The sequence below is a fragment of the Schistocerca nitens genome, chromosome 2, assembly GCF_023898315.1.
Source record: "Schistocerca nitens isolate TAMUIC-IGC-003100 chromosome 2, iqSchNite1.1, whole genome shotgun sequence".
In the NCBI taxonomy this organism is placed as follows: Eukaryota; Metazoa; Arthropoda; class Insecta; order Orthoptera; family Acrididae; genus Schistocerca; species Schistocerca nitens.
The window spans coordinates 643,100,995-643,111,695 of NC_064615.1; positions in this window are offsets into that span (position 1 = coordinate 643,100,995).

Sequence of the window (10,701 nt, forward strand, 5' to 3'; positions counted from 1 at the left end):
AGCACAGGCGTCACTCCAGCATACACCTAGTTAATCCGTAAGCACACGCGTTGGGTAAAGTATACTCCACTGTAGCTTTGATACGTTTGAGGCGTAGCGCCGTATACCGATCCTGCCTTGGAGGCGGTCAAGTAGATGTGTCTCAGAGCTGGTTAGTGACAGATGGTGACGCGAGACTGGACGCGCACGTAGTTTATGTATCAGCCGATAGAGGACAATATTGGATAGGGGACTGATTTAGTTTCTATTGTGCCCACTAGAGTGCACGAAAGTAATAGAATGTTTTTCATAAACTGTTCTAGTATTTTCATAAAGTGTTATTATGTCCTTTGTGAAGGTAAAATGTTATAAATGTGTTTTAGCAGTATGAATGATGCGTGAGTGTGGTTTAAGGTTAACATGAAGATAATTGTTTAACGGGTTATGTAGTGGGATTTAGTGCGGGAACATTTCGAAGAACTATGAATGTGGACAAAGGGGATTTTTGTAGAATAGATTTGTAAAGTAAGTTTATGGTAAAGGGAAAGTTAATTCAGGTATAAATAACAACAAAAAAAAATGGTTCAAATGGCTCTGAGCACTATGGGACTCAACTGCTGAGGTCATTAGTCCCCTAGAACTTAGAACTAGTTAAACCTAACTAACCTAAGGACATCACAAACAGCCATGCCCGAGGCAGGATTCGAACCTGCGACCGTAGCGGTCTTGCGGTTCCAGACTGCAGCGCCTTTAACCGCGCGGCCACTTCGGCCGGCAAAATAACAACAGTAAATAACTTTATGCATAAACAAAACTTCAGCATATTAGATAATTAGGTCAGTAAAAAGTGCAGACGTTAGGTTTACTATTTTGCGATTGGTTATTGATGAAAAGCGCGCACGGACGCAGGAGAATGTTGCTTTGCTATTGGCTGTTGAGTAAATTGACCAATGGCAAAGCAATATTCTTCGCGCGCCTTGCTCTGATGGTAAAGAAGACTTAGAGTATTCTAGAGAGGCCGGCCGGAGTGGCCGTGCGGCTCTAGCCGCTACAGTCTGAAGGCGAGCGACCGCTACGATCGCAGGTTCGAATCCTGCCTCAGTCATGGATGTGTGTGATGTTCTAAGGTTAGATAGGTTTAATTACTTCTAAGTTCAAGGGACTAATGACCTCAGAATTTAAGTCGCATAGTGATCAGAGCCATTTGAACCATTCTAGAGAGGAGTCGGAGCCTAGCCATGGAACAGTTCGGACGTGTGTAATAGTAGTTCCGATGGAAATGGTAAGTTGCCGGATCTAGCAGTGTTTCATACATCAAAAGTGTGGTAAAGTGACGGCATAATTATTCCGATGGGTGTGTAGAAATTTCGGAATTTTTAAGTGAATTTTCTGACTAGACAAGACATATATTCCGCGTGGCGTATTGAGCAGGTCGGTGGCTAAAAACTGTGACTGCGTTAGGTACCGGCCGACTTAATATTTGGCGAGCGTTCTCAACCAAAAACAATCAGTATTTTTGTAGCTATTACGGTTTCGGGAAATGCAACACCATAAACTTGCTAAAGTGAGTGCAAGGGATTGTGAGTGACTGTCTTAAGACTAGCACGGGCTTGGCAGTGATACTTGTTCACCTAAGTTTCAGAATATATTAATTAAGGACAAAATTTCCAACCTTTCATTTCGTGTGAAAACTTCCTCCCGAAACGTAGAATAGTGACTTTAATTGCGGCCTGGTTCACGTCGAAGTACAATAGGTTTCGCTCGGCTTCCCTACTGATGATCTGCTGAGACGATGTTCACAGGTAGGTGCAGGTACGTCGTCGAAAAGAGACGGAAGGAACCGCGCCGCCGCACGTTGGTAACATTGTTAGATTAATTCTACAACAATGGCCTACCATATACCTGTCAACTAACTGTCCCTTCTTGTAACGTCGTCTTTTTGAGTAGGAGGTGTTTCTTCTAGTGCCTGGGCAGGAAATACCTCGCAGCCTGTGATTACGTAGCCTCTGGTGCCACTGAACTGTAGGAATAGATAGTAGACGCCAAGACAGAGGGAAGCTAGATCTTCTGGGAGATGTGAGATGCGTCCCCGAAGAAAAAGACCAAAAAACCAAAACTACGTGGAAGCCCTGCTGTAGGTTAATATACAAGGTACACTGATTTCCCATTTGGGAAGAAAGTATTAGAAACTTTGCTGATTAGATATAAGACAGTCTCTCCAGGATACATTGTCTGTCTGACACTTTATTTTTGGTGATTATTGGAAGTGAGTTTTTACGCCTTAAAAAATCATTAAACACATCTTTAAAATACTTTTATCTTGTGGTGTTTATACGTCCATTCGAATTTCCTGAGTAGTTTCATGAAATTGTTTCCTGATTAGAGTAAATAATACCCCACACGAATAGGAACGTCATGTAAAAATTTGCTTATGCGTACGGGTTAACCGCGAGGGAACGCTCTTTGCTAACGAGGAAAAAAATCAAAAAAAGATTGTCTACAGAAAACGTAAATGTAAAAACGAAGGGATTTTGTTTTACAAGGGAACACTCAGACCTCTTAGTCACGGATTTTAATAAGACTTAGGTATGTTCTAGAGGAACGTGTCCCGAGTACGGTGCTAGAGATTTATCAAGCTACGGCCCCTAACTTCCTAGAAACGTTAGTCATGTTTCAGATAGGCTAGGGTAGTGTAACGGCCAAAGTTTAGACATACAGGCGGCACGTGTTTAAGTCCTACGTCTCCACTCTTTTCTTAATCTTATCGTAAGCAGTACCATTTAATAGTAAGTGTCATGCAAAACTATTAAAAAATATTCATTTCCGCTGCTGTAATTTCATTAATAAGTCAATAATTACAACACATTTTCTTTAAATGTTTGTACCGTTTCTGGTTGGTACCTAGAATTATAAATATTTGAACAGCTCCAAAATATTCGTAACGATAGACGAAGTATTAGCAGCTGCCGTAGAATTCCTGATACACACGAAAGCAGTCATTACTAATTTTGTCATCGATTATGTAATTAATACCGATCAAACTGGCTTCCATTACCAATCGATTTACGATAGATGCCATCCACAAAAGGAGCGAAAACCATCCGAGTGCAGAAGAAAGATCTAAACAATTTTAGTGATTCCTTTGAAGCACAGTACACTGTAACTGCTTCAGAAAAGATATTCCCTTACGTTTTCGTATGTATGCAAGAACCACCCGAGAAATTTGGTCTGATTGTTTAAAAAAGAGTTGATGAATAGACTCACGAATTAAAAAAAAAATGGTTCAAATGGCTCTGAACACTATGGAACTTAACATCTGAGGTCAACATCTTAGAACTACTTAAACCTAACTAATCTAAGGACATCACACACACCCATGCCCGAGGCAGGATTCGAACCTGTGACCGTAACGGTCGCGTGGTTCCAGACTGAAGCGCCTAGAACCGCTCAGCCACATGGCCGGCTCACGAATTAAAAATATTATTTTTTTGACCTGCCTGAAATCAGGGAAGTTTACGAAAGATCTGTGTAAAGGATTTTTAAAATCTCTCATTCTTCCGTACGTGAGAAAAAAAAAATTTCTTTATATTCGCGGGGCGGGTAGGCCGATCGGTCACTTTATATGATCAGATCATTATAGATGAAAGAGAAGTATGCACTTGCACCGTAGTAATTATCCCACTCAAATGTACTTCACTTTTCCAGCTTTATGACGTTTATTTTTACAGGCAGGTTGAAATAAACAACCGTGTACCTGCAAGGCAGCAGGTTTCTTTAAGTGCGCTTGATGCTCTACTAATTTGTGTTTCGGTTGTTTCTACGACAAATACCACCCGGAGTTCTGTTCTAGGCAGTAAGTGATTCTCTAATCTGTTTGTATCGAACGGAATCCACATTTTTAAAAATGATAGCTTTAGTGTCTGATTTATTAATGAAATTACTACAGCGAAAACCCACTATTTCTGAGTAATTTTGCTAGAGGTATATTAATGATATTCTGTACGATGAAACTAAAAACAAGTACAAAGGAGAATTTTAACCTGTACTAACCGCATGATACCTGTTAAACAAAGGCTACACTCCTTTGGTCGAAATGTAGCTAACGTTGCAATATAGGAACTGCACATAAGACTTCAGTATGGAATTTCTCGGGAACTAGGATCCGTTGCACGAAAAGCTGCTAGTCAGGTACGTGGGGCAGGTCCCTCTGAAACGTGCCTAAGAATCTTAAATCCCGTGAGTTACAAGTGTCATGGTCCTTTGACAAAAGTGCTACGAAGAATAAAGTAGGGTACCTTCTTGCAACTTGGTAAGCACAAAAAAGGCTTGCCGTAATATATGAATATCAGAGAATGTTTGAGACAGAATTACAGACACAGGTGACTAATTTAGAATAGCAGTAGCTTTAACAGAACAAAGACTTGGTCTGAGGAAGTCTAAACGCTAATGGTGTGCACGTCTCTTCGTTTCTACGTAACTCCGCAGCCTACATCCATTTGAATCTAATTAGCGTAGTCAAGTCTTGTTCTTCCTCTCTCCTATCAAAATATATCTTCCTGTCATTAAGTTTTACCACAACTCTCATTCCTGATTAGATTCAGTACCTCCTCATTACTTAGCTTACTACCCAGTATTCTTTTCTAACAAAGGAAGGAAAAAAGAAGGAAGGCGAAGACTATAATCCATACATCTTATAAAAACGTATGTATGTCTGACGGTATGTATATTGTAAATGTATCTGTGTATGTTCCACATCTCTCCATAAATCAATGGAGCGACTGAAACCAAACTCGTTACACGTATCACACAATTTCAATTCTTTGCGACAGTTTTTCTCGCTGCCAACCCCAGCAAAATGATGAAAGGAAAACAGTGTATCACTTACTACACTTTCGCTGGTAATGCAGTAAAACTGCATATACTACTGAATGTACCTGCAAATTTATGTCATTGTACCACACATAGCTCATGAGGTACGACATGATAAACACAGATGGAGGAAAAAGAGGTGCACTATGCCTCACCTTTTATTTTATTACGCCTTTACTACTATCTCTATTCGAAACAAATTTCGCATACAATATCCAAACGTACCACACAACGTAATCGAAAAATTTTATCATTGTGCAACACATTGTTCAGGACTTACGACGTCATATAGATTGAGCTGCATGGAAACGAAACTGCAGGGACAAATTGGCTAGAGACGCAGGAGAAATGTGTGTAGAGATATGTTTGAACTATGTTAAAATGTATGAATTATACGTGACATACGGTTACTTGGGCAAAGCCACAGTTGAAAATCTCCTTCTAAACCCGTGGATCGATTTCAACCAAACGTAGAAAGGTGGGAGGAGGAGATGGACAGAGGAGCTGGAGGACGAGATGGAGATGCAGAGGGGGGAATGAAGAGATGGACAGAGAAAAGGGGAGACGGATATGGACGGAGATAGGGGCAGGGAAGAGGAGACGGATTTTGAGGTGGAAGGAGGTGTTGGATAGAGAGATGTCGAGTAGAGATGGTCAGAGAGAAGGGGGGATGAGATGGATAGGGAGATGGGGAGGACAGATGGTCAGAAAGAAGGGGGGAGGAGATGGATGGAGAGAAGAGGATAAGGAGATTTACAGTTAGAAGGGAAGGAGCATATGGACAAGTAGAGTGGGGGGGGGGGGGGGAGGATAGGAGATGGATGGTGAGATGGGGAGAAGGAGATGGACAGTGAGAAGTGGAGGAGGAAATGAACAGGGAGTAGGAGGAGAAGGAGACGGACTGAGAACTGGTGGCATGAGGAGATTGACAATGAGAGGGGGAGGAGAAGATACAAAGAGAGAGAGAGAGAGAGAGATGGGAGGAGATTGACTTAGAGGTGGAGAGAAGATAGATAGGGAAAGAGTAAATGGACTTTGAGGGGGAAAGAGATAATGGACAGAGTGAGTGGAAGGAGCACGTGGACAGAGAGAAAGGCAAGAGGACATGGAGAGAGAGTGGAGAAGGAGGTGAACTAACAGAAGATGGGAAGAAATACATATCCGGGCAACATCAGGTACTCAACTAGTAAAAAATGTGTAAGGCTACTCTGTACGTTCTGGTTACAGAATAATCAGTGACTCAAAAATATGATTTAAATGAAAGTTCAAGGGAATATATATAAACAACAGGAAGGTTTGCAGAGAATGTAGAATTTCTGATTAAAAGTGAGGAATCCTTGGAGCGGTTAAATGGAATGGCTCACCTACTTAGTTTAGAATTCTAGCGACGACGAGTAGATACAAGGAAGCGATATGCTTTCACAATGTAAAAAGCAATGGAAGAAGTGAATCATGTAGGAAGCAAGAATTCTTAAGATAGGTGAAACATGGGAGACGGAGTAGGGATTTGGTGCCGATACAGAAAGTGTTGTTCAACGAAAGAGCTTGAGAATTACAAAAATTGATAAGGAAATGAAGAAGATGATTCAAAAATAGTATACCTGAAGCTCACTATTGTATGGAAGTTCAGCATGATAAAAATAAAGAAGTCGAAATGAAGAAAGTTAAGATGCTGCCAAAGAAGAAAGTTAAAAATCAAGTGCATCATAAACGTACGAAATGAAGCATTTCTGAAAGTTACATACTGGGGTATGAGTTTACGATAAACTTTTACAGATATGAATTTATAGAAAGGCCTGATTAATGGGATACGTGCCACATCTTTCAGTAGCATGGAAACTGGCAGTGGATGAAGCTTTGTCCACCTTCTCTAAGTGTTCTTTGTCGATAAAATTATTTTGCTAGATGTTTCGTTTCCTTAGGTCGAATATTCTTAAAAATTGCATTGTCCTTTCACTGGATTTAACTACTTTCGTTCTTTTTTATATTCCTTAATTTTTTCTTACACTAGTTTATTTAGTAAGTTAATATTTATTTATTCTGATTTGCAGTTCAGTGTCTTCCTGTCAGCTCATCTGGTGCCTCATGGCAGTGATAAGGTGGAATTCTGCTGACTCCTTGTCGATTTGACCTGGCTGGTCACCAAAGCTGCTTTTCTAGCAGATTGGCTGAAGTCTTGCAGGCCACCATCTGGCAGTGCGAAGGCGAAGCTGCAGCCTAAGAGTGTCCCCCCATGCTGTTAGAGCATCCTCAGACCTGCTTCAGAAGATGACGGTAATACATGATGACGCCTCTTGATGTACTGCAGCGATGGTCAGGAACATATCCCCAGATGGTTCCCTCACTCAGCAGCGTCGATGCTGCTAGTGTGATAAGCAATGTGAAATGTACCGGTGTTGGAAGTTCCTCAGCGTCCCCTCAGCGCTGTGGTAGGTGATGGCCAATGCGAAGTTGAGTGACAGGTCATGATATCTTGGATGTTGTCATTTCGAGAACGGCAAGCAGCGTGTTCACGAGAAGTGTTGGAAGATCTAAGACATGTATATCACTACACCGCAACAGTCACTGAACTAAGTGCTTTGGTACAAACTCCATCGATCCTAATGCTCAACTGAAATCAGAGCTGGACATCTGTAGTATTTATGGGCGGGAGATAGTGATGGCCGAATGTGGCCGGCTTCTTTACTGGTTGTCAGCGGTCCTTATTCTGCTGTGTTTGCTTACACGTCCGTCTTGATCACACAGATTTCTTACACTTTATTACCGGTTTCGGCTACTGCCATCTTCAGTTCTGTTACAAAAATAAGAATTGAGTAAGCGAAAGGTTCAATTAGTTAACGCTAAATCTAACAAGTCCTAGTGGTGCATAAAATACAAAAGTATAAAATGTTTATAGCCACGTACAGCAGCCATACATACGATTAAAATATTCTGACGTAAATCATCGTCAAGTTAAACATGTGAGTACATGGTACGTGCTGGTAATACTTAGATTGCGTCTGGTATTTATACAAGAAACTAATGCCAGCAGAAGGCAATTTGGCTAGAGCGCATACTAAACCAGGGTCGCCAATGTGATTGTTAAATTGCGGTATGCGCAGCCATTAGTTAATTTTTTTAAAATTACTTCCCGTAAAAAAACGAGCATCTGACAGTAAAACGTATACTGATATGAAACTGAATTCATACTTAAAATACCATGTACTCAAATGTTTAACTTGACGATGATTTACATCAGAATATTTCAATCGTGTGTATGGCTGCAATAAGTGGCTATAAACATTTTATACTTTTACATTTTATATACCACTAGGACTTGTTGGATTTAGCGTTAACTAATTGAACCTGTCGCTTACACAATATTTATTTTTGTAACAGATCTGAAGATGGAAGTGTGTGGTCAAGACTCACTTGTAGAAATAAAGTGCCGAAAAATGATTGCGGACTCATTTACGGACGTTATGTTTTCAATGAATATGCTTGTTACAGACTCTTAACTGCACTGTCAAGTCGCTGGAATGTTTTATTGCAATTGAGGTAGTGCTTGTTACTTTTAGTAACAAGAGCTAATGAATTTATCTCCAATTCTCTCTCTCTCTCTCTCTCTCTCCACTACCTCTCTCTCTCTCTCTCTCTCTCTCGGCTGACATTTCCCTGAATGTTTAACTTATGCTTGGTAATTCGTGCCACTGTCTTAACACGTGCTCATGTACCTGACTGACTTACAGTGTTGATTGTTTCTTTCTGGTGCATAGCTTTCCCTTGTGTCGCCTGTGGCTGCGCTAAGTGTGAACTTCTTCAAGAAATTCGTCCTGAAATTACTTTCTTTACCTGTTTCTAAACTAGTCTGTACATTTTTTGTATTTACTATTTAATGTTACTCCACGTTCAGTCCTTTGGATTCCTCTTGAGCTGTACTGAAAGGCGCCTAGTATTTGTGTTAGTTATTTAATTTACGTTGTCTTTATACGTTACAGTTTCTATTCTGAATTAATATCCAGTATGTATCCACTCCAAAGATATTTCGTGGATTGGTGGTTCGTTTAAATGTGATATTTTACTTTTTAAGCAGAAGTAAATTGCACAAATGAGTACTAGAACCAGGATAAAACGCACGTGGACACACAGTTAGTACTTTTTACTTGCACATCTCATGCTATCTCTTTACACGTTGCAACATCTTGTCAACTTAAATTCTTCTCTAGTCTGGGATTGTCAGTTCATCTAAACGGTGTAGCAGACTGGAATCCAGGGTGTTGTTAATGAATGTTAGGTTCTGCACAGGTAATATCCGTAATGATTCTTCAGCACATTGCAACATCATTGTTGTTCCTATGTCAGCGGCTTGAGGATCAAACAGTATTCCATCTATGTCATACTTGGTCCTGTCGCTAATAACCCGCTATTCCGCAATTCCAATTTTGTCATCCCTGTTGATTTTTCGTTTCTGTAACTGTTGAAAATCAGTGTTTCCGGTGAAAATATGAAGTGATACCACGCTTCCCAATTTTCTGGAAATGTGGCTACAGGCTAATTATATTCTAATGCTTCCATTTTTTCTAGAGATAATTGAATTTCACATGGCCGTTCGTTAGTCTGAACTACCGTCACTGGACAAATGGTAACAATGTCTATGATACAATTGTTCAGATTTATATGGACATAAGTGGATGAACATCTTTTCGTTCTGAGACCAGTAACACTTCTAAAACGTGTGTCCCACTTAATTGGATGTGAATTTATCGTAAAACAACAACTTCGTGCGTCTGTGCCTACTACTGGAATCTGTATAGTGATGTATCAACTAGATATGAGATAAAAACAAGTCTATATATTTTTCTGTTAAATGTACGACATGACATAACCTGTAAGGAAGTCTCTCTGTGCTTGTTCTAACCCTGCAAGAAACAGCTGCGGCCTTAGCAGTGTCGCACTCAGTTGTCCATGGCTGGCGTGGTGAATCGCTTCTTGCAGCATTTCAGTTTCGATCCTGGCATCCCCAAAACTGTCTGCAAATGTTCACAATAACTTCACTACTACCATGCTTTCATAAAGTGTACTTATGTGACCTTGCACTTACTACAAATCAATATTCAGGGTATCCACGGTGCTCCGTGTGTAGTTCTCTAATTCTGTCGTTAATTCTCGCACTTTGTAGTAGCATTTAATATTCTTAATATTCCTTGTTTACCAGTTGTGTCGTGTGCAAACCTGCCATTTCTTTTGTATGTTCTGTCATCAACTTTACGGTTCTTGTCATGCAGTTTAAGCTAGGTATATCCTTGTTGTCTGTTGCTAATACTCCTCCTTTCAACACGTCTTTGTACAACTCTATGAAAATGTTCTGCAGTGTTCTGACATCTTTACTCGCCTCCCAAATGATGAATGTGAACTTATTTGTCGACATGTGATTTGCGAGTAGTCCACTGTTGAGAGGCTTGGTTCTAAATCGTACTCCCTACGAAAGTGTAGTAATATCACGCCCATGATAATCCTATTGGCCTATCATTGGTACACCACCTAACAGAAAATAAATTCACCATCAGTCCTCTCCGTCCTTCTGATCAGTGTATGGCTACAGAATCAAAAGCAAGCTAACGAAAAATAATGTTAACCTAACTACCCTAACACATGTCCTGACGTAACCCATGTGCACCAGTAATGGCGAAGAAACCTGTGATAATGCGTCAAACTCTCCTGTAAATGTCTTCAATGTGCTGACAGACTATAAATATCTTAGTGGGTAATTGTAGTTTTACGTGTACCGGTGAAATATTTACGACGACCTGACATGGTCCCTGATACTTCGTTAATAACGTTCTTCTTCTGTCCTTTGGGATTTAAGGGTTTGCT